At 55.7% G+C, this 19,424-nt stretch overlaps 61 non-coding genes across 61 annotated transcripts; all 61 read right to left on the bottom strand.

Annotated features, from left to right (window-relative positions):
- Positions 1-96: 96 nt before the first annotated feature.
- On the bottom strand, positions 97-215 carry LOC140220707 (5S ribosomal RNA). The gene has a single exon (XR_011896596.1). It is a non-coding gene; the product is annotated as a 5S ribosomal RNA (ribosomal RNA).
- A 199-nt stretch (positions 216-414) lies between these two features.
- On the bottom strand, positions 415-533 carry LOC140220706 (5S ribosomal RNA). Its single transcript, XR_011896595.1, has one exon. It is a non-coding gene; the product is annotated as a 5S ribosomal RNA (ribosomal RNA).
- A 199-nt stretch (positions 534-732) lies between these two features.
- On the bottom strand, positions 733-851 carry LOC140220705 (5S ribosomal RNA). Its single transcript, XR_011896594.1, has one exon. It is a non-coding gene; the product is annotated as a 5S ribosomal RNA (ribosomal RNA).
- A 199-nt stretch (positions 852-1,050) lies between these two features.
- On the bottom strand, positions 1,051-1,169 carry LOC140220704 (5S ribosomal RNA). The gene has a single exon (XR_011896593.1). It is a non-coding gene; the product is annotated as a 5S ribosomal RNA (ribosomal RNA).
- Positions 1,170-1,368: 199 nt separating this feature from the next.
- Positions 1,369-1,487, bottom strand: LOC140220703 (5S ribosomal RNA). Its single transcript, XR_011896592.1, has one exon. It is a non-coding gene; the product is annotated as a 5S ribosomal RNA (ribosomal RNA).
- Positions 1,488-1,686: 199 nt separating this feature from the next.
- On the bottom strand, positions 1,687-1,805 carry LOC140220702 (5S ribosomal RNA). The gene has a single exon (XR_011896591.1). It is a non-coding gene; the product is annotated as a 5S ribosomal RNA (ribosomal RNA).
- A 199-nt stretch (positions 1,806-2,004) lies between these two features.
- On the bottom strand, positions 2,005-2,123 carry LOC140220701 (5S ribosomal RNA). The gene has a single exon (XR_011896590.1). It is a non-coding gene; the product is annotated as a 5S ribosomal RNA (ribosomal RNA).
- A 320-nt stretch (positions 2,124-2,443) lies between these two features.
- Positions 2,444-2,562, bottom strand: LOC140220381 (5S ribosomal RNA). The gene has a single exon (XR_011896334.1). It is a non-coding gene; the product is annotated as a 5S ribosomal RNA (ribosomal RNA).
- A 199-nt stretch (positions 2,563-2,761) lies between these two features.
- On the bottom strand, positions 2,762-2,880 carry LOC140220700 (5S ribosomal RNA). Its single transcript, XR_011896589.1, has one exon. It is a non-coding gene; the product is annotated as a 5S ribosomal RNA (ribosomal RNA).
- A 199-nt stretch (positions 2,881-3,079) lies between these two features.
- LOC140220699 (5S ribosomal RNA) lies at positions 3,080-3,198 on the bottom strand. The gene has a single exon (XR_011896588.1). It is a non-coding gene; the product is annotated as a 5S ribosomal RNA (ribosomal RNA).
- A 199-nt stretch (positions 3,199-3,397) lies between these two features.
- Positions 3,398-3,516, bottom strand: LOC140220698 (5S ribosomal RNA). Its single transcript, XR_011896587.1, has one exon. It is a non-coding gene; the product is annotated as a 5S ribosomal RNA (ribosomal RNA).
- Positions 3,517-3,714: 198 nt separating this feature from the next.
- LOC140220394 (5S ribosomal RNA) lies at positions 3,715-3,833 on the bottom strand. The gene has a single exon (XR_011896347.1). It is a non-coding gene; the product is annotated as a 5S ribosomal RNA (ribosomal RNA).
- Positions 3,834-4,031: 198 nt separating this feature from the next.
- LOC140220697 (5S ribosomal RNA) lies at positions 4,032-4,150 on the bottom strand. Its single transcript, XR_011896586.1, has one exon. It is a non-coding gene; the product is annotated as a 5S ribosomal RNA (ribosomal RNA).
- Positions 4,151-4,349: 199 nt separating this feature from the next.
- LOC140220696 (5S ribosomal RNA) lies at positions 4,350-4,468 on the bottom strand. Its single transcript, XR_011896585.1, has one exon. It is a non-coding gene; the product is annotated as a 5S ribosomal RNA (ribosomal RNA).
- A 199-nt stretch (positions 4,469-4,667) lies between these two features.
- Positions 4,668-4,786, bottom strand: LOC140220695 (5S ribosomal RNA). Its single transcript, XR_011896584.1, has one exon. It is a non-coding gene; the product is annotated as a 5S ribosomal RNA (ribosomal RNA).
- A 199-nt stretch (positions 4,787-4,985) lies between these two features.
- Positions 4,986-5,104, bottom strand: LOC140220694 (5S ribosomal RNA). The gene has a single exon (XR_011896583.1). It is a non-coding gene; the product is annotated as a 5S ribosomal RNA (ribosomal RNA).
- A 199-nt stretch (positions 5,105-5,303) lies between these two features.
- LOC140220693 (5S ribosomal RNA) lies at positions 5,304-5,422 on the bottom strand. The gene has a single exon (XR_011896582.1). It is a non-coding gene; the product is annotated as a 5S ribosomal RNA (ribosomal RNA).
- A 198-nt stretch (positions 5,423-5,620) lies between these two features.
- Positions 5,621-5,739, bottom strand: LOC140220692 (5S ribosomal RNA). The gene has a single exon (XR_011896581.1). It is a non-coding gene; the product is annotated as a 5S ribosomal RNA (ribosomal RNA).
- Positions 5,740-5,937: 198 nt separating this feature from the next.
- On the bottom strand, positions 5,938-6,056 carry LOC140220393 (5S ribosomal RNA). Its single transcript, XR_011896346.1, has one exon. It is a non-coding gene; the product is annotated as a 5S ribosomal RNA (ribosomal RNA).
- Positions 6,057-6,255: 199 nt separating this feature from the next.
- On the bottom strand, positions 6,256-6,374 carry LOC140220691 (5S ribosomal RNA). Its single transcript, XR_011896580.1, has one exon. It is a non-coding gene; the product is annotated as a 5S ribosomal RNA (ribosomal RNA).
- Positions 6,375-6,573: 199 nt separating this feature from the next.
- On the bottom strand, positions 6,574-6,692 carry LOC140220690 (5S ribosomal RNA). The gene has a single exon (XR_011896579.1). It is a non-coding gene; the product is annotated as a 5S ribosomal RNA (ribosomal RNA).
- A 199-nt stretch (positions 6,693-6,891) lies between these two features.
- LOC140220689 (5S ribosomal RNA) lies at positions 6,892-7,010 on the bottom strand. The gene has a single exon (XR_011896578.1). It is a non-coding gene; the product is annotated as a 5S ribosomal RNA (ribosomal RNA).
- A 199-nt stretch (positions 7,011-7,209) lies between these two features.
- On the bottom strand, positions 7,210-7,328 carry LOC140220688 (5S ribosomal RNA). The gene has a single exon (XR_011896577.1). It is a non-coding gene; the product is annotated as a 5S ribosomal RNA (ribosomal RNA).
- Positions 7,329-7,527: 199 nt separating this feature from the next.
- Positions 7,528-7,646, bottom strand: LOC140220687 (5S ribosomal RNA). The gene has a single exon (XR_011896576.1). It is a non-coding gene; the product is annotated as a 5S ribosomal RNA (ribosomal RNA).
- A 199-nt stretch (positions 7,647-7,845) lies between these two features.
- Positions 7,846-7,964, bottom strand: LOC140220686 (5S ribosomal RNA). Its single transcript, XR_011896575.1, has one exon. It is a non-coding gene; the product is annotated as a 5S ribosomal RNA (ribosomal RNA).
- Positions 7,965-8,163: 199 nt separating this feature from the next.
- On the bottom strand, positions 8,164-8,282 carry LOC140220685 (5S ribosomal RNA). The gene has a single exon (XR_011896574.1). It is a non-coding gene; the product is annotated as a 5S ribosomal RNA (ribosomal RNA).
- Positions 8,283-8,481: 199 nt separating this feature from the next.
- Positions 8,482-8,600, bottom strand: LOC140220684 (5S ribosomal RNA). Its single transcript, XR_011896573.1, has one exon. It is a non-coding gene; the product is annotated as a 5S ribosomal RNA (ribosomal RNA).
- Positions 8,601-8,799: 199 nt separating this feature from the next.
- LOC140220683 (5S ribosomal RNA) lies at positions 8,800-8,918 on the bottom strand. The gene has a single exon (XR_011896572.1). It is a non-coding gene; the product is annotated as a 5S ribosomal RNA (ribosomal RNA).
- A 199-nt stretch (positions 8,919-9,117) lies between these two features.
- Positions 9,118-9,236, bottom strand: LOC140220682 (5S ribosomal RNA). Its single transcript, XR_011896571.1, has one exon. It is a non-coding gene; the product is annotated as a 5S ribosomal RNA (ribosomal RNA).
- Positions 9,237-9,435: 199 nt separating this feature from the next.
- On the bottom strand, positions 9,436-9,554 carry LOC140220681 (5S ribosomal RNA). Its single transcript, XR_011896570.1, has one exon. It is a non-coding gene; the product is annotated as a 5S ribosomal RNA (ribosomal RNA).
- Positions 9,555-9,754: 200 nt separating this feature from the next.
- On the bottom strand, positions 9,755-9,873 carry LOC140220680 (5S ribosomal RNA). The gene has a single exon (XR_011896569.1). It is a non-coding gene; the product is annotated as a 5S ribosomal RNA (ribosomal RNA).
- A 199-nt stretch (positions 9,874-10,072) lies between these two features.
- LOC140220679 (5S ribosomal RNA) lies at positions 10,073-10,191 on the bottom strand. Its single transcript, XR_011896568.1, has one exon. It is a non-coding gene; the product is annotated as a 5S ribosomal RNA (ribosomal RNA).
- Positions 10,192-10,390: 199 nt separating this feature from the next.
- Positions 10,391-10,509, bottom strand: LOC140220678 (5S ribosomal RNA). The gene has a single exon (XR_011896567.1). It is a non-coding gene; the product is annotated as a 5S ribosomal RNA (ribosomal RNA).
- A 198-nt stretch (positions 10,510-10,707) lies between these two features.
- LOC140220677 (5S ribosomal RNA) lies at positions 10,708-10,826 on the bottom strand. Its single transcript, XR_011896566.1, has one exon. It is a non-coding gene; the product is annotated as a 5S ribosomal RNA (ribosomal RNA).
- Positions 10,827-11,023: 197 nt separating this feature from the next.
- On the bottom strand, positions 11,024-11,142 carry LOC140220676 (5S ribosomal RNA). Its single transcript, XR_011896565.1, has one exon. It is a non-coding gene; the product is annotated as a 5S ribosomal RNA (ribosomal RNA).
- Positions 11,143-11,341: 199 nt separating this feature from the next.
- LOC140220675 (5S ribosomal RNA) lies at positions 11,342-11,460 on the bottom strand. The gene has a single exon (XR_011896564.1). It is a non-coding gene; the product is annotated as a 5S ribosomal RNA (ribosomal RNA).
- Positions 11,461-11,659: 199 nt separating this feature from the next.
- On the bottom strand, positions 11,660-11,778 carry LOC140220674 (5S ribosomal RNA). Its single transcript, XR_011896563.1, has one exon. It is a non-coding gene; the product is annotated as a 5S ribosomal RNA (ribosomal RNA).
- A 199-nt stretch (positions 11,779-11,977) lies between these two features.
- On the bottom strand, positions 11,978-12,096 carry LOC140220673 (5S ribosomal RNA). The gene has a single exon (XR_011896562.1). It is a non-coding gene; the product is annotated as a 5S ribosomal RNA (ribosomal RNA).
- Positions 12,097-12,295: 199 nt separating this feature from the next.
- On the bottom strand, positions 12,296-12,414 carry LOC140220672 (5S ribosomal RNA). Its single transcript, XR_011896561.1, has one exon. It is a non-coding gene; the product is annotated as a 5S ribosomal RNA (ribosomal RNA).
- Positions 12,415-12,612: 198 nt separating this feature from the next.
- LOC140220423 (5S ribosomal RNA) lies at positions 12,613-12,731 on the bottom strand. Its single transcript, XR_011896376.1, has one exon. It is a non-coding gene; the product is annotated as a 5S ribosomal RNA (ribosomal RNA).
- A 199-nt stretch (positions 12,732-12,930) lies between these two features.
- On the bottom strand, positions 12,931-13,049 carry LOC140220671 (5S ribosomal RNA). Its single transcript, XR_011896560.1, has one exon. It is a non-coding gene; the product is annotated as a 5S ribosomal RNA (ribosomal RNA).
- Positions 13,050-13,248: 199 nt separating this feature from the next.
- Positions 13,249-13,367, bottom strand: LOC140220422 (5S ribosomal RNA). The gene has a single exon (XR_011896375.1). It is a non-coding gene; the product is annotated as a 5S ribosomal RNA (ribosomal RNA).
- Positions 13,368-13,566: 199 nt separating this feature from the next.
- Positions 13,567-13,685, bottom strand: LOC140220670 (5S ribosomal RNA). The gene has a single exon (XR_011896559.1). It is a non-coding gene; the product is annotated as a 5S ribosomal RNA (ribosomal RNA).
- A 199-nt stretch (positions 13,686-13,884) lies between these two features.
- On the bottom strand, positions 13,885-14,003 carry LOC140220669 (5S ribosomal RNA). The gene has a single exon (XR_011896558.1). It is a non-coding gene; the product is annotated as a 5S ribosomal RNA (ribosomal RNA).
- A 199-nt stretch (positions 14,004-14,202) lies between these two features.
- LOC140220668 (5S ribosomal RNA) lies at positions 14,203-14,321 on the bottom strand. The gene has a single exon (XR_011896557.1). It is a non-coding gene; the product is annotated as a 5S ribosomal RNA (ribosomal RNA).
- Positions 14,322-14,520: 199 nt separating this feature from the next.
- Positions 14,521-14,639, bottom strand: LOC140220667 (5S ribosomal RNA). Its single transcript, XR_011896556.1, has one exon. It is a non-coding gene; the product is annotated as a 5S ribosomal RNA (ribosomal RNA).
- Positions 14,640-14,837: 198 nt separating this feature from the next.
- On the bottom strand, positions 14,838-14,956 carry LOC140220666 (5S ribosomal RNA). Its single transcript, XR_011896555.1, has one exon. It is a non-coding gene; the product is annotated as a 5S ribosomal RNA (ribosomal RNA).
- A 199-nt stretch (positions 14,957-15,155) lies between these two features.
- On the bottom strand, positions 15,156-15,274 carry LOC140220665 (5S ribosomal RNA). The gene has a single exon (XR_011896554.1). It is a non-coding gene; the product is annotated as a 5S ribosomal RNA (ribosomal RNA).
- Positions 15,275-15,473: 199 nt separating this feature from the next.
- Positions 15,474-15,592, bottom strand: LOC140220664 (5S ribosomal RNA). The gene has a single exon (XR_011896553.1). It is a non-coding gene; the product is annotated as a 5S ribosomal RNA (ribosomal RNA).
- A 198-nt stretch (positions 15,593-15,790) lies between these two features.
- LOC140220660 (5S ribosomal RNA) lies at positions 15,791-15,909 on the bottom strand. The gene has a single exon (XR_011896552.1). It is a non-coding gene; the product is annotated as a 5S ribosomal RNA (ribosomal RNA).
- A 199-nt stretch (positions 15,910-16,108) lies between these two features.
- LOC140220651 (5S ribosomal RNA) lies at positions 16,109-16,227 on the bottom strand. Its single transcript, XR_011896550.1, has one exon. It is a non-coding gene; the product is annotated as a 5S ribosomal RNA (ribosomal RNA).
- A 199-nt stretch (positions 16,228-16,426) lies between these two features.
- On the bottom strand, positions 16,427-16,545 carry LOC140220642 (5S ribosomal RNA). The gene has a single exon (XR_011896546.1). It is a non-coding gene; the product is annotated as a 5S ribosomal RNA (ribosomal RNA).
- A 199-nt stretch (positions 16,546-16,744) lies between these two features.
- LOC140220633 (5S ribosomal RNA) lies at positions 16,745-16,863 on the bottom strand. Its single transcript, XR_011896542.1, has one exon. It is a non-coding gene; the product is annotated as a 5S ribosomal RNA (ribosomal RNA).
- A 199-nt stretch (positions 16,864-17,062) lies between these two features.
- LOC140220622 (5S ribosomal RNA) lies at positions 17,063-17,181 on the bottom strand. Its single transcript, XR_011896540.1, has one exon. It is a non-coding gene; the product is annotated as a 5S ribosomal RNA (ribosomal RNA).
- A 199-nt stretch (positions 17,182-17,380) lies between these two features.
- Positions 17,381-17,499, bottom strand: LOC140220611 (5S ribosomal RNA). The gene has a single exon (XR_011896539.1). It is a non-coding gene; the product is annotated as a 5S ribosomal RNA (ribosomal RNA).
- Positions 17,500-17,698: 199 nt separating this feature from the next.
- LOC140220606 (5S ribosomal RNA) lies at positions 17,699-17,817 on the bottom strand. The gene has a single exon (XR_011896536.1). It is a non-coding gene; the product is annotated as a 5S ribosomal RNA (ribosomal RNA).
- A 199-nt stretch (positions 17,818-18,016) lies between these two features.
- Positions 18,017-18,135, bottom strand: LOC140220597 (5S ribosomal RNA). Its single transcript, XR_011896535.1, has one exon. It is a non-coding gene; the product is annotated as a 5S ribosomal RNA (ribosomal RNA).
- Positions 18,136-18,334: 199 nt separating this feature from the next.
- LOC140220587 (5S ribosomal RNA) lies at positions 18,335-18,453 on the bottom strand. The gene has a single exon (XR_011896532.1). It is a non-coding gene; the product is annotated as a 5S ribosomal RNA (ribosomal RNA).
- Positions 18,454-18,652: 199 nt separating this feature from the next.
- Positions 18,653-18,771, bottom strand: LOC140220578 (5S ribosomal RNA). The gene has a single exon (XR_011896523.1). It is a non-coding gene; the product is annotated as a 5S ribosomal RNA (ribosomal RNA).
- A 199-nt stretch (positions 18,772-18,970) lies between these two features.
- Positions 18,971-19,089, bottom strand: LOC140220569 (5S ribosomal RNA). Its single transcript, XR_011896518.1, has one exon. It is a non-coding gene; the product is annotated as a 5S ribosomal RNA (ribosomal RNA).
- Positions 19,090-19,288: 199 nt separating this feature from the next.
- Positions 19,289-19,407, bottom strand: LOC140220564 (5S ribosomal RNA). The gene has a single exon (XR_011896514.1). It is a non-coding gene; the product is annotated as a 5S ribosomal RNA (ribosomal RNA).
- Positions 19,408-19,424: the final 17 nt, after the last annotated feature.

Genomic DNA, 19,424 nt, shown 5'->3' with positions numbered 1-19,424 from the left:
TTTATCCGTCCGACCACGAGCGCACGAGGAAAAGCCCGAAAATGTCCGAGGAATGCGGCGAAATGGAAGGACAGAACAATAATAATAAAAAAAAAAGGAATGCAACACGAGGACTTCCCAGGAGGTCACCCATCCTAGTACTACTCTCGCCCAAGCACGCTTAACTTCGGAGTTCTGATGGGATCCGGTGCTTTAGTGCTGGTATGATCGCATCCGACATACTAGCCACTCTCCTTGCTCTTATGCCCGCACCTCGACGCGCCGCCCGAGCCGCGTGGGCCCCGCATCCAAGGTCCTCCGTGCGGGTCGCCTCACCGTTTTATCCGTCCGACCACGAGCGCACGAGGAAAAGCCCGAAAATGTCCGAGGAATGCGGCGAAATGGAAGGACAGAACAATAATAATAAAAAAAAAAGGAATGCAACACGAGGACTTCCCAGGAGGTCACCCATCCTAGTACTACTCTCGCCCAAGCACGCTTAACTTCGGAGTTCTGATGGGATCCGGTGCTTTAGTGCTGGTATGATCGCATCCGACATACTAGCCACTCTCCTTGCTCTTATGCCCGCACCTCGACGCGCCGCCCGAGCCGCGTGGGCCCCGCATCCAAGGTCCTCCGTGCGGGTCGCCTCACCGTTTTATCCGTCCGACCACGAGCGCACGAGGAAAAGCCCGAAAATGTCCGAGGAATGCGGCGAAATGGAAGGACAGAACAATAATAATAAAAAAAAAAGGAATGCAACACGAGGACTTCCCAGGAGGTCACCCATCCTAGTACTACTCTCGCCCAAGCACGCTTAACTTCGGAGTTCTGATGGGATCCGGTGCTTTAGTGCTGGTATGATCGCATCCGACATACTAGCCACTCTCCTTGCTCTTATGCCCGCACCTCGACGCGCCGCCCGAGCCGCGTGGGCCCCGCATCCAAGGTCCTCCGTGCGGGTCGCCTCACCGTTTTATCCGTCCGACCACGAGCGCACGAGGAAAAGCCCGAAAATGTCCGAGGAATGCGGCGAAATGGAAGGACAGAACAATAATAATAAAAAAAAAAGGAATGCAACACGAGGACTTCCCAGGAGGTCACCCATCCTAGTACTACTCTCGCCCAAGCACGCTTAACTTCGGAGTTCTGATGGGATCCGGTGCTTTAGTGCTGGTATGATCGCATCCGACATACTAGCCACTCTCCTTGCTCTTATGCCCGCACCTCGACGCGCCGCCCGAGCCGCGTGGGCCCCGCATCCAAGGTCCTCCGTGCGGGTCGCCTCACCGTTTTATCCGTCCGACCACGAGCGCACGAGGAAAAGCCCGAAAATGTCCGAGGAATGCGGCGAAATGGAAGGACAGAACAATAATAATAAAAAAAAAAGGAATGCAACACGAGGACTTCCCAGGAGGTCACCCATCCTAGTACTACTCTCGCCCAAGCACGCTTAACTTCGGAGTTCTGATGGGATCCGGTGCTTTAGTGCTGGTATGATCGCATCCGACATACTAGCCACTCTCCTTGCTCTTATGCCCGCACCTCGACGCGCCGCCCGAGCCGCGTGGGCCCCGCATCCAAGGTCCTCCGTGCGGGTCGCCTCACCGTTTTATCCGTCCGACCACGAGCGCACGAGGAAAAGCCCGAAAATGTCCGAGGAATGCGGCGAAATGGAAGGACAGAACAATAATAATAAAAAAAAAAGGAATGCAACACGAGGACTTCCCAGGAGGTCACCCATCCTAGTACTACTCTCGCCCAAGCACGCTTAACTTCGGAGTTCTGATGGGATCCGGTGCTTTAGTGCTGGTATGATCGCATCCGACATACTAGCCACTCTCCTTGCTCTTATGCCCGCACCTCGACGCGCCGCCCGAGCCGCGTGGGCCCCGCATCCAAGGTCCTCCGTGCGGGTCGCCTCACCGTTTTATCCGTCCGACCACGAGCGCACGAGGAAAAGCCCGAAAATGTCCGAGGAATGCGGCGAAATGGAAGGACAGAACAATAATAATAAAAAAAAAAGGAATGCAACACGAGGACTTCCCAGGAGGTCACCCATCCTAGTACTACTCTCGCCCAAGCACGCTTAACTTCGGAGTTCTGATGGGATCCGGTGCTTTAGTGCTGGTATGATCGCATCCAACATACTAGCCACTCTCCTTGCTCTTATGCCCGCACCTCGACGCGCCGCCCGAGCCGCGTGGGCCCCGCATCCAAGGTCCTCCGTGCGGGTCGCCTCACCGTTTTATCCGTCCGACCACGAGCGCACGAGGAAAAGCCCGAAAATGTCCGCCGCACCTCGACGCGCCGCCCGAGCCGCGTGGGCCCCGCATCCAAGGTCCTCCGTGCGGGTCGCCTCACCGTTTTATCCGTCCGACCACGAGCGCACGAGGAAAAGCCCGAAAATGTCCGAGGAATGCGGCGAAATGGAAGGACAGAACAATAATAATAAAAAAAAAAAGGAATGCAACACGAGGACTTCCCAGGAGGTCACCCATCCTAGTACTACTCTCGCCCAAGCACGCTTAACTTCGGAGTTCTGATGGGATCCGGTGATTTAGTGCTGGTATGATCGCATCCGACATACTAGCCACTCTCCTTGCTCTTATGCCCGCACCTCGACGCGCCGCCCGAGCCGCGTGGGCCCCGCATCCAAGGTCCTCCGTGCGGGTCGCCTCACCGTTTTATCCGTCCGACCACGAGCGCACGAGGAAAAGCCCGAAAATGTCCGAGGAATGCGGCGAAATGGAAGGACAGAACAATAATAATAAAAAAAATAGGAATGCAACACGAGGACTTCCCAGGAGGTCACCCATCCTAGTACTACTCTCGCCCAAGCACGCTTAACTTCGGAGTTCTGATGGGATCCGGTGCTTTAGTGCTGGTATGATCGCATCCGACATACTAGCCACTCTCCTTGCTCTTATGCCCGCACCTCGACGCGCCGCCCGAGCCGCGTGGGCCCCGCATCCAAGGTCCTCCGTGCGGGTCGCCTCACCGTTTTATCCGTCCGACCACGAGCGCACGAGGAAAAGCCCGAAAATGTCCGAGGAATGCGGCGAAATGGAAGGACAGAACAATAATAATAAAAAAAAAAGGAATGCAACACGAGGACTTCCCAGGAGGTCACCCATCCTAGTACTACTCTCGCCCAAGCACGCTTAACTTCGGAGTTCTGATGGGATCCGGTGCTTTAGTGCTGGTATGATCGCATCCGACATACTAGCCACTCTCCTTGCTCTTATGCCCGCACCTCGACGCGCCGCCCGAGCCGCGTGGGCCCCGCATCCAAGGTCCTCCGTGCGGGTCGCCTCACCGTTTTATCCGTCCGACCACGAGCGCACGAGGAAAAGCCCGAAAATGTCCGAGGAATGCGGCGAAATGGAAGGACAGAACAATAATAATAAAAAAAAAAGGAATGCAACACGAGGACTTCCCAGGAGGTCACCCATCCTAGTACTACTCTCGCCCAAGCACGCTTAACTTCGGAGTTCTGATGGGATCCGGTGCTTTAGTGCTGGTATGATCGCATCCGACATACTAGCCACTCTCCTTGCTCTTATGCCCGCACCTCGACGCGCCGCCCGAGCCGCGTGGGCCCCGCATCCAAGGTCCTCCGTGCGGGTCGCCTCACCGTTTTATCCGTCCGACCACGAGCGCACGAGGAAAAGCCCGAAAATGTCCGAGGAATGCGGCGAAATGGAAGGACAGAACAATAATAATAAAAAAAAAGGAATGCAACACGAGGACTTCCCAGGAGGTCACCCATCCTAGTACTACTCTCGCCCAAGCACGCTTAACTTCGGAGTTCTGATGGGTTCCGGTGCTTTAGTGCTGGTATGATCGCATCCGACATACTAGCCACTCTCCTTGCTCTTATGCCCGCACCTCGACGCGCCGCCCGAGCCGCGTGGGCCCCGCATCCAAGGTCCTCCGTGCGGGTCGCCTCACCGTTTTATCCGTCCGACCACGAGCGCACGAGGAAAAGCCCGAAAATGTCCGAGGAATGCGGCGAAATGGAAGGACAGAACAATAATAATAAAAAAAAAGGAATGCAACACGAGGACTTCCCAGGAGGTCACCCATCCTAGTACTACTCTCGCCCAAGCACGCTTAACTTCGGAGTTCTGATGGGATCCGGTGCTTTAGTGCTGGTATGATCGCATCCGACATACTAGCCACTCTCCTTGCTCTTATGCCCGCACCTCGACGCGCCGCCCGAGCCGCGTGGGCCCCGCATCCAAGGTCCTCCGTGCGGGTCGCCTCACCGTTTTATCCGTCCGACCACGAGCGCATGAGGAAAAGCCCGAAAATGTCCGAGGAATGCGGCGAAATGGAAGGACAGAATAATAATAATAAAAAAAAAAGGAATGCAACACGAGGACTTCCCAGGAGGTCACCCATCCTAGTACTACTCTCGCCCAAGCACGCTTAACTTCGGAGTTCTGATGGGATCCGGTGCTTTAGTGCTGGTATGATCGCATCCGACATACTAGCCACTCTCCTTGCTCTTATGCCCGCACCTCGACGCGCCGCCCGAGCCGCGTGGGCCCCGCATCCAAGGTCCTCCGTGCGGGTCGCCTCACCGTTTTATCCGTCCGACCACGAGCGCACGAGGAAAAGCCCGAAAATGTCCGAGGAATGCGGCGAAATGGAAGGACAGAACAATAATAATAAAAAAAAAAGGAATGCAACACGAGGACTTCCCAGGAGGTCACCCATCCTAGTACTACTCTCGCCCAAGCACGCTTAACTTCGGAGTTCTGATGGGATCCGGTGCTTTAGTGCTGGTATGATCGCATCCGACATACTAGCCACTCTCCTTGCTCTTATGCCCGCACCTCGACGCGCCGCCCGAGCCGCGTGGGCCCCGCATCCAAGGTCCTCCGTGCGGGTCGCCTCACCGTTTTATCCGTCCGACCACGAGCGCACGAGGAAAAGCCCGAAAATGTCCGAGGAATGCGGCGAAATGGAAGGACAGAACAATAATAATAAAAAAAAAAGGAATGCAACACGAGGACTTCCCAGGAGGTCACCCATCCTAGTACTACTCTCGCCCAAGCACGCTTAACTTCGGAGTTCTGATGGGATCCGGTGCTTTAGTGCTGGTATGATCGCATCCGACATACTAGCCACTCTCCTTGCTCTTATGCCCGCACCTCGACGCGCCGCCCGAGCCGCGTGGGCCCCGCATCCAAGGTCCTCCGTGCGGGTCGCCTCACCGTTTTATCCGTCCGACCACGAGCGCACGAGGAAAAGCCCGAAAATGTCCGAGGAATGCGGCGAAATGGAAGGACAGAACAATAATAATAAAAAAAATAGGAATGCAACACGAGGACTTCCCAGGAGGTCACCCATCCTAGTACTACTCTCGCCCAAGCACGCTTAACTTCGGAGTTCTGATGGGATCCGGTGCTTTAGTGCTGGTATGATCGCATCCGACATACTAGCCACTCTCCTTGCTCTTATGCCCGCACCTCGACGCGCCGCCCGAGCCGCGTGGGCCCCGCATCCAAGGTCCTCCGTGCGGGTCGCCTCACCGTTTTATCCGTCCGACCACGAGCGCACGAGGAAAAGCCCGAAAATGTCCGAGGAATGCGGCGAAATGGAAGGACAGAACAATAATAATAAAAAAAAAGGAATGCAACACGAGGACTTCCCAGGAGGTCACCCATCCTAGTACTACTCTCGCCCAAGCACGCTTAACTTCGGAGTTCTGATGGGATCCGGTGCTTTAGTGCTGGTATGATCGCATCCGACATACTAGCCACTCTCCTTGCTCTTATGCCCGCACCTCGACGCGCCGCCCGAGCCGCGTGGGCCCCGCATCCAAGGTCCTCCGTGCGGGTCGCCTCACCGTTTTATCCGTCCGACCACGAGCGCACGAGGAAAAGCCCGAAAATGTCCGAGGAATGCGGCGAAATGGAAGGACAGAACAATAATAATAAAAAAAAAGGAATGCAACACGAGGACTTCCCAGGAGGTCACCCATCCTAGTACTACTCTCGCCCAAGCACGCTTAACTTCGGAGTTCTGATGGGTTCCGGTGCTTTAGTGCTGGTATGATCGCATCCGACATACTAGCCACTCTCCTTGCTCTTATGCCCGCACCTCGACGCGCCGCCCGAGCCGCGTGGGCCCCGCATCCAAGGTCCTCCGTGCGGGTCGCCTCACCGTTTTATCCGTCCGACCACGAGCGCACGAGGAAAAGCCCGAAAATGTCCGAGGAATGCGGCGAAATGGAAGGACAGAACAATAATAATAAAAAAAAAAGGAATGCAACACGAGGACTTCCCAGGAGGTCACCCATCCTAGTACTACTCTCGCCCAAGCACGCTTAACTTCGGAGTTCTGATGGGATCCGGTGCTTTAGTGCTGGTATGATCGCATCCGACATACTAGCCACTCTCCTTGCTCTTATGCCCGCACCTCGACGCGCCGCCCGAGCCGCGTGGGCCCCGCATCCAAGGTCCTCCGTGCGGGTCGCCTCACCGTTTTATCCGTCCGACCACGAGCGCACGAGGAAAAGCCCGAAAATGTCCGAGGAATGCGGCGAAATGGAAGGACAGAACAATAATAATAAAAAAAAAAGGAATGCAACACGAGGACTTCCCAGGAGGTCACCCATCCTAGTACTACTCTCGCCCAAGCACGCTTAACTTCGGAGTTCTGATGGGATCCGGTGCTTTAGTGCTGGTATGATCGCATCCGACATACTAGCCACTCTCCTTGCTCTTATGCCCGCACCTCGACGCGCCGCCCGAGCCGCGTGGGCCCCGCATCCAAGGTCCTCCGTGCGGGTCGCCTCACCGTTTTATCCGTCCGACCACGAGCGCACGAGGAAAAGCCCGAAAATGTCCGAGGAATGCGGCGAAATGGAAGGACAGAACAATAATAATAAAAAAAAAAGGAATGCAACACGAGGACTTCCCAGGAGGTCACCCATCCTAGTACTACTCTCGCCCAAGCACGCTTAACTTCGGAGTTCTGATGGGATCCGGTGCTTTAGTGCTGGTATGATCGCATCCGACATACTAGCCACTCTCCTTGCTCTTATGCCCGCACCTCGACGCGCCGCCCGAGCCGCGTGGGCCCCGCATCCAAGGTCCTCCGTGCGGGTCGCCTCACCGTTTTATCCGTCCGACCACGAGCGCACGAGGAAAAGCCCGAAAATGTCCGAGGAATGCGGCGAAATGGAAGGACAGAACAATAATAATAAAAAAAAAAGGAATGCAACACGAGGACTTCCCAGGAGGTCACCCATCCTAGTACTACTCTCGCCCAAGCACGCTTAACTTCGGAGTTCTGATGGGATCCGGTGCTTTAGTGCTGGTATGATCGCATCCGACATACTAGCCACTCTCCTTGCTCTTATGCCCGCACCTCGACGCGCCGCCCGAGCCGCGTGGGCCCCGCATCCAAGGTCCTCCGTGCGGGTCGCCTCACCGTTTTATCCGTCCGACCACGAGCGCACGAGGAAAAGCCCGAAAATGTCCGAGGAATGCGGCGAAATGGAAGGACAGAACAATAATAATAAAAAATAAAGGAATGCAACACGAGGACTTCCCAGGAGGTCACCCATCCTAGTACTACTCTCGCCCAAGCACGCTTAACTTCGGAGTTCTGATGGGATCCGGTGCTTTAGTGCTGGTATGATCGCATCCGACATACTAGCCACTCTCCTTGCTCTTATGCCCGCACCTCGACGCGCCGCCCGAGCCGCGTGGGCCCCGCATCCAAGGTCCTCCGTGCGGGTCGCCTCACCGTTTTATCCGTCCGACCACGAGCGCACGAGGAAAAGCCCGAAAATGTCCGAGGAATGCGGCGAAATGGAAGGACAGAACAATAATAATAAAAAAAAAAGGAATGCAACACGAGGACTTCCCAGGAGGTCACCCATCCTAGTACTACTCTCGCCCAAGCACGCTTAACTTCGGAGTTCTGATGGGATCCGGTGCTTTAGTGCTGGTATGATCGCATCCGACATACTAGCCACTCTCCTTGCTCTTATGCCCGCACCTCGACGCGCCGCCCGAGCCGCGTGGGCCCCGCATCCAAGGTCCTCCGTGCGGGTCGCCTCACCGTTTTATCCGTCCGACCACGAGCGCACGAGGAAAAGCCCGAAAATGTCCGAGGAATGCGGCGAAATGGAAGGACAGAACAATAATAATAAAAAAAAAAGGAATGCAACACGAGGACTTCCCAGGAGGTCACCCATCCTAGTACTACTCTCGCCCAAGCACGCTTAACTTCGGAGTTCTGATGGGATCCGGTGCTTTAGTGCTGGTATGATCGCATCCGACATACTAGCCACTCTCCTTGCTCTTATGCCCGCACCTCGACGCGCCGCCCGAGCCGCGTGGGCCCCGCATCCAAGGTCCTCCGTGCGGGTCGCCTCACCGTTTTATCCGTCCGACCACGAGCGCACGAGGAAAAGCCCGAAAATGTCCGAGGAATGCGGCGAAATGGAAGGACAGAACAATAATAATAAAAAAAAAAGGAATGCAACACGAGGACTTCCCAGGAGGTCACCCATCCTAGTACTACTCTCGCCCAAGCACGCTTAACTTCGGAGTTCTGATGGGATCCGGTGCTTTAGTGCTGGTATGATCGCATCCGACATACTAGCCACTCTCCTTGCTCTTATGCCCGCACCTCGACGCGCCGCCCGAGCCGCGTGGGCCCCGCATCCAAGGTCCTCCGTGCGGGTCGCCTCACCGTTTTATCCGTCCGACCACGAGCGCACGAGGAAAAGCCCGAAAATGTCCGAGGAATGCGGCGAAATGGAAGGACAGAACAATAATAATAAAAAAAAAAGGAATGCAACACGAGGACTTCCCAGGAGGTCACCCATCCTAGTACTACTCTCGCCCAAGCACGCTTAACTTCGGAGTTCTGATGGGATCCGGTGCTTTAGTGCTGGTATGATCGCATCCGACATACTAGCCACTCTCCTTGCTCTTATGCCCGCACCTCGACGCGCCGCCCGAGCCGCGTGGGCCCCGCATCCAAGGTCCTCCGTGCGGGTCGCCTCACCGTTTTATCCGTCCGACCACGAGCGCACGAGGAAAAGCCCGAAAATGTCCGAGGAATGCGGCGAAATGGAAGGACAGAACAATAATAATAAAAAAAAAAGGAATGCAACACGAGGACTTCCCAGGAGGTCACCCATCCTAGTACTACTCTCGCCCAAGCACGCTTAACTTCGGAGTTCTGATGGGATCCGGTGCTTTAGTGCTGGTATGATCGCATCCGACATACTAGCCACTCTCCTTGCTCTTATGCCCGCACCTCGACGCGCCGCCCGAGCCGCGTGGGCCCCGCATCCAAGGTCCTCCGTGCGGGTCGCCTCACCGTTTTATCCGTCCGACCACGAGCGCACGAGGAAAAGCCCGAAAATGTCCGAGGAATGCGGCGAAATGGAAGGACAGAACAATAATAATAAAAAAAAAAGGAATGCAACACGAGGACTTCCCAGGAGGTCACCCATCCTAGTACTACTCTCGCCCAAGCACGCTTAACTTCGGAGTTCTGATGGGATCCGGTGCTTTAGTGCTGGTATGATCGCATCCGACATACTAGCCACTCTCCTTGCTCTTATGCCCGCACCTCGACGCGCCGCCCGAGCCGCGTGGGCCCCGCATCCAAGGTCCTCCGTGCGGGTCGCCTCACCGTTTTATCCGTCCGACCACGAGCGCACGAGGAAAAGCCCGAAAATGTCCGAGGAATGCGGCGAAATGGAAGGACAGAACAATAATAATAAAAAAAAAAAGGAATGCAACACGAGGACTTCCCAGGAGGTCACCCATCCTAGTACTACTCTCGCCCAAGCACGCTTAACTTCGGAGTTCTGATGGGATCCGGTGCTTTAGTGCTGGTATGATCGCATCCGACATACTAGCCACTCTCCTTGCTCTTATGCCCGCACCTCGACGCGCCGCCCGAGCCGCGTGGGCCCCGCATCCAAGGTCCTCCGTGCGGGTCGCCTCACCGTTTTATCCGTCCGACCACGAGCGCACGAGGAAAAGCCCGAAAATGTCCGAGGAATGCGGCGAAATGGAAGGACAGAACAATAATAATAAAAAAAAAAGGAATGCAACACGAGGACTTCCCAGGAGGTCACCCATCCTAGTACTACTCTCGCCCAAGCACGCTTAACTTCGGAGTTCTGATGGGATCCGGTGCTTTAGTGCTGGTATGATCGCATCCGACATACTAGCCACTCTCCTTGTTCTTATGCCCGCACCTCGACGCGCCGCCCGAGCCGCGTGGGCCCCGCATCCAAGGTCCTCCGTGCGGGTCGCCTCACCGTTTTATCCGTCCGACCACGAGCGCACGAGGAAAAGCCCGAAAATGTCCGAGGAATGCGGCGAAATGGAAGGACAGAACAATAATAATAAAAAAAAAAGGAATGCAACACGAGGACTTCCCAGGAGGTCACCCATCCTAGTACTACTCTCGCCCAAGCACGCTTAACTTCGGAGTTCTGATGGGATCCGGTGCTTTAGTGCTGGTATGATCGCATCCGACATACTAGCCACTCTCCTTGTTCTTATGCCCGCACCTCGACGCGCCGCCCGAGCCGCGTGGGCCCCGCATCCAAGGTCCTCCGTGCGGGTCGCCTCACCGTTTTATCCGTCCGACCACGAGCGCACGAGGAAAAGCCCGAAAATGTCCGAGGAATGCGGCGAAATGGAAGGACAGAACAATAATAATAAAAAAAAAGGAATGCAACACGAGGACTTCCCAGGAGGTCACCCATCCTAGTACTACTCTCGCCCAAGCACGCTTAACTTCGGAGTTCTGATGGGATCCGGTGCTTTAGTGCTGGTATGATCGCATCCGACATACTAGCCACTCTCCTTGCTCTTATGCCCGCACCTCGACGCGCCGCCCGAGCCGCGTGGGCCCCGCATCCAAGGTCCTCCGTGCGGGTCGCCTCACCGTTTTATCCGTCCGACCACGAGCGCACGAGGAAAAGCCCGAAAATGTCCGAGGAATGCGGCGAAATGGAAGGACAGAACAATAATAATAAAAAAAAGGAATGCAACACGAGGACTTCCCAGGAGGTCACCCATCCTAGTACTACTCTCGCCCAAGCACGCTTAACTTCGGAGTTCTGATGGGATCCGGTGCTTTAGTGCTGGTATGATCGCATCCGACATACTAGCCACTCTCCTTGCTCTTATGCCCGCACCTCGACGCGCCGCCCGAGCCGCGTGGGCCCCGCATCCAAGGTCCTCCGTGCGGGTCGCCTCACCGTTTTATCCGTCCGACCACGAGCGCACGAGGAAAAGCCCGAAAATGTCCGAGGAATGCGGCGAAATGGAAGGACAGAACAATAATAATAAAAAAAAAAGGAATGCAACACGAGGACTTCCCAGGAGGTCACCCATCCTAGTACTACTCTCGCCCAAGCACGCTTAACTTCGGAGTTCTGATGGGATCCGGTGCTTTAGTGCTGGTATGATCGCATCCGACATGCTAGCCACTCTCCTTGCTCTTATGCCCGCACCTCGACGCGCCGCCCGAGCCGCGTGGGCCCCGCATCCAAGGTCCTCCGTGCGGGTCGCCTCACCGTTTTATCCGTCCGACCACGAGCGCACGAGGAAAAGCCCGAAAATGTCCGAGGAATGCGGCGAAATGGAAGGACAGAACAATAATAATAAAAAAAAAAGGAATGCAACACGAGGACTTCCCAGGAGGTCACCCATCCTAGTACTACTCTCGCCCAAGCACGCTTAACTTCGGAGTTCTGATGGGATCCGGTGCTTTAGTGCTGGTATGATCGCATCCGACATACTAGCCACTCTCCTTGCTCTTATGCCCGCACCTCGACGCGCCGCCCGAGCCGCGTGGGCCCCGCATCCAAGGTCCTCCGTGCGGGTCGCCTCACCGTTTTATCCGTCCGACCACGAGCGCACGAGGAAAAGCCCGAAAATGTCCGAGGAATGCGGCGAAATGGAAGGACAGAACAATAATAATAAAAAAAAAAGGAATGCAACACGAGGACTTCCCAGGAGGTCACCCATCCTAGTACTACTCTCGCCCAAGCACGCTTAACTTCGGAGTTCTGATGGGATCCGGTGCTTTAGTGCTGGTATGATCGCATCCGACATACTAGCCACTCTCCTTGCTCTTATGCCCGCACCTCGACGCGCCGCCCGAGCCGCGTGGGCCCCGCATCCAAGGTCCTCCGTGCGGGTCGCCTCACCGTTTTATCCGTCCGACCACGAGCGCACGAGGAAAAGCCCGAAAATGTCCGAGGAATGCGGCGAAATGGAAGGACAGAACAATAATAATAAAAAAAAAAGGAATGCAACACGAGGACTTCCCAGGAGGTCACCCATCCTAGTACTACTCTCGCCCAAGCACGCTTAACTTCGGAGTTCTGATGGGATCCGGTGCTTTAGTGCTGGTATGATCGCATCCGACATACTAGCCACTCTCCTTGCTCTTATGCCCGCACCTCGACGCGCCGCCCGAGCCGCGTGGGCCCCGCATCCAAGGTCCTCCGTGCGGGTCGCCTCACCGTTTTATCCGTCCGACCACGAGCGCACGAGGAAAAGCCCGAAAATGTCCGAGGAATGCGGCGAAATGGAAGGACAGAACAATAATAATAAAAAAAAAGGAATGCAACACGAGGACTTCCCAGGAGGTCACCCATCCTAGTACTACTCTCGCCCAAGCACGCTTAACTTCGGAGTTCTGATGGGATCCGATGCTTTAGTGCTGGTATGATCGCATCCGACATACTAGCCACTCTCCTTGCTCTTATGCCCGCACCTCGACGCGCCGCCCGAGCCGCGTGGGCCCCGCATCCAAGGTCCTCCGTGCGGGTCGCCTCACCGTTTTATCCGTCCGACCACGAGCGCACGAGGAAAAGCCCGAAAATGTCCGAGGAATGCGGCGAAATGGAAGGACAGAACAATAATAATAAAAAAAAAAGGAATGCAACACGAGGACTTCCCAGGAGGTCACCCATCCTAGTACTACTCTCGCCCAAGCACGCTTAACTTCGGAGTTCTGATGGGATCCGGTGCTTTAGTGCTGGTATGATCGCATCCGACATACTAGCCACTCTCCTTGCTCTTATGCCCGCACCTCGACGCGCCGCCCGAGCCGCGTGGGCCCCGCATCCAAGGTCCTCCGTGCGGGTCGCCTCACCGTTTTATCCGTCCGACCACGAGCGCACGAGGAAAAGCCCGAAAATGTCCGAGGAATGCGGCGAAATGGAAGGACAGAACAATAATAATAAAAAAAAAAGGAATGCAACACGAGGACTTCCCAGGAGGTCACCCATCCTAGTACTACTCTCGCCCAAGCACGCTTAACTTCGGAGTTCTGATGGGATCCGATGCTTTAGTGCTGGTATGATCGCATCCGACATACTAGCCACTCTCCTTGCTCTTATGCCCGCACCTCGACGCGCCGCCCGAGCCGCGTGGGCCCCGCATCCAAGGTCCTCCGTGCGGGTCGCCTCACCGTTTTATCCGTCCGACCACGAGCGCACGAGGAAAAGCCCGAAAATGTCCGAGGAATGCGGCGAAATGGAAGGACAGAACAATAATAATAAAAAAAAAAGGAATGCAACACGAGGACTTCCCAGGAGGTCACCCATCCTAGTACTACTCTCGCCCAAGCACGCTTAACTTCGGAGTTCTGATGGGATCCGGTGCTTTAGTGCTGGTATGATCGCATCCGACATACTAGCCACTCTCCTTGCTCTTATGCCCGCACCTCGACGCGCCGCCCGAGCCGCGTGGGCCCCGCATCCAAGGTCCTCCGTGCGGGTCGCCTCACCGTTTTATCCGTCCGACCACGAGCGCACGAGGAAAAGCCCGAAAATGTCCGAGGAATGCGGCGAAATGGAAGGACAGAACAATAATAATAAAAAAAAAAGGAATGCAACACGAGGACTTCCCAGGAGGTCACCCATCCTAGTACTACTCTCGCCCAAGCACGCTTAACTTCGGAGTTCTGATGGGATCCGGTGCTTTAGTGCTGGTATGATCGCATCCGACATACTAGCCACTCTCCTTGCTCTTATGCCCGCACCTCGACGCGCCGCCCGAGCCGCGTGGGCCCCGCATCCAAGGTCCTCCGTGCGGGTCGCCTCACCGTTTTATCCGTCCGACCACGAGCGCACGAGGAAAAGCCCGAAAATGTCCGAGGAATGCGGCGAAATGGAAGGACAGAACAATAATAATAAAAAAAAAAGGAATGCAACACGAGGACTTCCCAGGAGGTCACCCATCCTAGTACTACTCTCGCCCAAGCACGCTTAACTTCGGAGTTCTGATGGGATCCGGTGCTTTAGTGCTGGTATGATCGCATCCGACATACTAGCCACTCTCCTTGCTCTTATGCCCGCACCTCGACGCGCCGCCCGAGCCGCGTGGGCCCCGCATCCAAGGTCCTCCGTGCGGGTCGCCTCACCGTTTTATCCGTCCGACCACGAGCGCACGAGGAAAAGCCCGAAAATGTCCGAGGAATGCGGCGAAATGGAAGGACAGAACAATAATAATAAAAAAAAAAGGAATGCAACACGAGGACTTCCCAGGAGGTCACCCATCCTAGTACTACTCTCGCCCAAGCACGCTTAACTTCGGAGTTCTGATGGGATCCGGTGCTTTAGTGCTGGTATGATCGCATCCGACATACTAGCCACTCTCCTTGCTCTTATGCCCGCACCTCGACGCGCCGCCCGAGCCGCGTGGGCCCCGCATCCAAGGTCCTCCGTGCGGGTCGCCTCACCGTTTTATCCGTCCGACCACGAGCGCACGAGGAAAAGCCCGAAAATGTCCGAGGAATGCGGCGAAATGGAAGGACAGAACAATAATAATAAAAAAAAAGGAATGCAACACGAGGACTTCCCAGGAGGTCACCCATCCTAGTACTACTCTCGCCCAAGCACGCTTAACTTCGGAGTTCTGATGGGATCCGGTGCTTTAGTGCTGGTATGATCGCATCCGACATACTAGCCACTCTCCTTGCTCTTATGCCCGCACCTCGACGCGCCGCCCGAGCCGCGTGGGCCCCGCATCCAAGGTCCTCCGTGCGGGTCGCCTCACCGTTTTATCCGTCCGACCACGAGCGCACGAGGAAAAGCCCGAAAATGTCCGAGGAATGCGGCGAAATGGAAGGACAGAACAATAATAATAAAAAAAAAAGGAATGCAACACGAGGACTTCCCAGGAGGTCACCCATCCTAGTACTACTCTCGCCCAAGCACGCTTAACTTCGGAGTTCTGATGGGATCCGGTGCTTTAGTGCTGGTATGATCGCATCCGACATACTAGCCACTCTCCTTGCTCTTATGCCCGCACCTCGACGCGCCGCCCGAGCCGCGTGGGCCCCGCATCCAAGGTCCTCCGTGCGGGTCGCCTCACCGTTTTATCCGTCCGACCACGAGCGCACGAGGAAAAGCCCGAAAATGTCCGAGGAATGCGGCGAAATGGAAGGACAGAACAATAATAATAAAAAAAAAAGGAATGCAACACGAGGACTTCCCAGGAGGTCACCCATCCTAGTACTACTCTCGCCCAAGCACGCTTAACTTCGGAGTTCTGATGGGATCCGGTGCTTTAGTGCTGGTATGATCGCATCCGACATACTAGCCACTCTCCTTGCTCTTATGCCCGCACCTCGACGCGCCGCCCGAGCCGCGTGGGCCCCGCATCCAAGGTCCTCCGTGCGGGTCGCCTCACCGTTTTATCCGTCCGACCACGAGCGCACGAGGAAAAGCCCGAAAATGTCCGAGGAATGCGGCGAAATGGAAGGACAGAACAATAATAATAAAAAAAAAGGAATGCAACACGAGGACTTCCCAGGAGGTCACCCATCCTAGTACTACTCTCGCCCAAGCACGCTTAACTTCGGAGTTCTGATGGGATCCGGTGCTTTAGTGCTGGTATGATCGCATCCGACATACTAGCCACTCTCCTTGCTCTTATGCCCGCACCTCGACGCGCCGCCCGAGCCGCGTGGGCCCCGCATCCAAGGTCCTCCGTGCGGGTCGCCTCACCGTTTTATCCGTCCGACCACGAGCGCACGAGGAAAAGCCCGAAAATGTCCGAGGAATGCGGCGAAATGGAAGGACAGAACAATAATAATAAAAAAAAAAGGAATGCAACACGAGGACTTCCCAGGAGGTCACCCATCCTAGTACTACTCTCGCCCAAGCACGCTTAACTTCGGAGTTCTGATGGGATCCGGTGCTTTAGTGCTGGTATGATCGCATCCGACATACTAGCCACTCTCCTTGCTCTTATGCCCGCACCTCGACGCGCCGCCCGAGCCGCGTGGGCCCCGCATCCAAGGTCCTCCGTGCGGGTCGCCTCACCGTTTTATCCGTCCGACCACGAGCGCACGAGGAAAAGCCCGAAAATGTCCGAGGAATGCGGCGAAATGGAAGGACAGAACAATAATAATAAAAAAAAAAGGAATGCAACACGAGGACTTCCCAGGAGGTCACCCATCCTAGTACTACTCTCGCCCAAGCACGCTTAACTTCGGAGTTCTGATGGGATCCGGTGCTTTAGTGCTGGTATGATCGCATCCGACATACTAGCCACTCTCCTTGCTCTTATGCCCGCACCTCGACGCGCCGCCCGAGCCGCGTGGGCCCCGCATCCAAGGTCCTCCGTGCGGGTCGCCTCACCGTTTTATCCGTCCGACCACGAGCGCACGAGGAAAAGCCCGAAAATGTCCGAGGAATGCGGCGAAATGGAAGGACAGAACAATAATAATAAAAAAAAAAGGAATGCAACACGAGGACTTCCCAGGAGGTCACCCATCCTAGTACTACTCTCGCCCAAGCACGCTTAACTTCGGAGTTCTGATGGGATCCGGTGCTTTAGTGCTGGTATGATCGCATCCGACATACTAGCCACTCTCCTTGCTCTTATGCCCGCACCTCGACGCGCCGCCCGAGCCGCGTGGGCCCCGCATCCAAGGTCCTCCGTGCGGGTCGCCTCACCGTTTTATCCGTCCGACCACGAGCGCACGAGGAAAAGCCCGAAAATGTCCGAGGAATGCGGCGAAATGGAAGGACAGAACAATAATAATAAAAAAAAAAGGAATGCAACACGAGGACTTCCCAGGAGGTCACCCATCCTAGTACTACTCTCGCCCAAGCACGCTTAACTTCGGAGTTCTGATGGGATCCGGTGCTTTAGTGCTGGTATGATCGCATCCGACATACTAGCCACTCTCCTTGCTCTTATGCCCGCACCTCGACGCGCCGCCCGAGCCGCGTGGGCCCCGCATCCAAGGTCCTCCGTGCGGGTCGCCTCACCGTTTTATCCGTCCGACCACGAGCGCACGAGGAAAAGCCCGAAAATGTCCGAGGAATGCGGCGAAATGGAAGGACAGAACAATAATAATAAAAAAAAAAGGAATGCAACACGAGGACTTCCCAGGAGGTCACCCATCCTAGTACTACTCTCGCCCAAGCACGCTTAACTTCGGAGTTCTGATGGGATCCGGTGCTTTAGTGCTGGTATGATCGCATCCGACATACTAGCCACTCTCCTTGCTCTTATGCCCGCACCTCGACGCGCCGCCCGAGCCGCGTGGGCCCCGCATCCAAGGTCCTCCGTGCGGGTCGCCTCACCGTTTTATCCGTCCGACCACGAGCGCACGAGGAAAAGCCCGAAAATGTCCGAGGAATGCGGCGAAATGGAAGGACAGAACAATAATAATAAAAAAAAAAGGAATGCAACACGAGGACTTCCCAGGAGGTCACCCATCCTAGTACTACTCTCGCCCAAGCACGCTTAACTTCGGAGTTCTGATGGGATCCGGTGCTTTAGTGCTGGTATGATCGCATCCGACATACTAGCCACTCTCCTTGCTCTTATGCCCGCACCTCGACGCGCCGCCCGAGCCGCGTGGGCCCCGCATCCAAGGTCCTCCGTGCGGGTCGCCTCACCGTTTTATCCGTCCGACCACGAGCGCACGAGGAAAAGCCCGAAAATGTCCGAGGAATGCGGCGAAATGGAAGGACAGAACAATAATAATAAAAAAAAAAGGAATGCAACACGAGGACTTCCCAGGAGGTCACCCATCCTAGTACTACTCTCGCCCAAGCACGCTTAACTTCGGAGTTCTGATGGGATCCGGTGCTTTAGTGCTGGTATGATCGCATCCGACATACTAGCCACTCTCCTTGCTCTTATGCCCGCACCTCGACGCGCCGCCCGAGCCGCGTGGGCCCCGCATCCAAGGTCCTCCGTGCGGGTCGCCTCACCGTTTTATCCGTCCGACCACGAGCGCACGAGGAAAAGCCCGAAAATGTCCGAGGAATGCGGCGAAATGGAAGGACAGAACAATAATAATAAAAAAAAAAGGAATGCAACACGAGGACTTCCCAGGAGGTCACCCATCCTAGTACTACTCTCGCCCAAGCACGCTTAACTTCGGAGTTCTGATGGGATCCGGTGCTTTAGTGCTGGTATGATCGCATCCGACATACTAGCCACTCTCCTTGCTCTTATGCCCGCACCTCGACGCGCCGCCCGAGCCGCGTGGGCCCCGCATCCAAGGTCCTCCGTGCGGGTCGCCTCACCGTTTTATCCGTCCGACCACGAGCGCACGAGGAAAAGCCCGAAAATGTCCGAGGAATGCGGCGAAATGGAAGGACAGAACAATAATAATAAAAAAAAAAGGAATGCAACACGAGGACTTCCCAGGAGGTCACCCATCCTAGTACTACTCTCGCCCAAGCACGCTTAACTTCGGAGTTCTGATGGGATCCGGTGCTTTAGTGCTGGTATGATCGCATCCGACATACTAGCCACTCTCCTTGCTCTTATGCCCGCACCTCGACGCGCCGCCCGAGCCGCGTGGGCCCCGCATCCAAGGTCCTCCGTGCGGGTCGCCTCACCGTTTTATCCGTCCGACCACGAGCGCACGAGGAAAAGCCCGAAAATGTCCGAGGAATGCGGCGAAATGGAAGGACAGAACAATAATAATAAAAAAAAAAGGAATGCAACACGAGGACTTCCCAGGAGGTCACCCATCCTAGTACTACTCTCGCCCAAGCACGCTTAACTTCGGAGTTCTGATGGGATCCGGTGCTTTAGTGCTGGTATGATCGCATCCGACATACTAGCCACTCTCCTTGCTCTTATGCCCGCACCTCGACGCGCCGCCCGAGCCGCGTGGGCCCCGCATCCAAGGTCCTCCGTGCGGGTCGCCTCACCGTTTTATCCGTCCGACCACGAGCGCACGAGGAAAAGCCCGAAAATGTCCGAGGAATGCGGCGAAATGGAAGGACAGAACAATAATAATAAAAAAAAAAGGAATGCAACACGAGGACTTCCCAGGAGGTCACCCATCCTAGTACTACTCTCGCCCAAGCACGCTTAACTTCGGAGTTCTGATGGGATCCGGTGCTTTAGTGCTGGTATGATCGCATCCGACATACTAGCCACTCT

This window comes from Setaria viridis, chromosome 8 (genome assembly GCF_005286985.2).
Source record: "Setaria viridis chromosome 8, Setaria_viridis_v4.0, whole genome shotgun sequence".
Classification (NCBI taxonomy): domain Eukaryota; kingdom Viridiplantae; phylum Streptophyta; class Magnoliopsida; order Poales; family Poaceae; genus Setaria; species Setaria viridis.
This window is presented reverse-complemented; position numbering and strand designations above follow the sequence as displayed.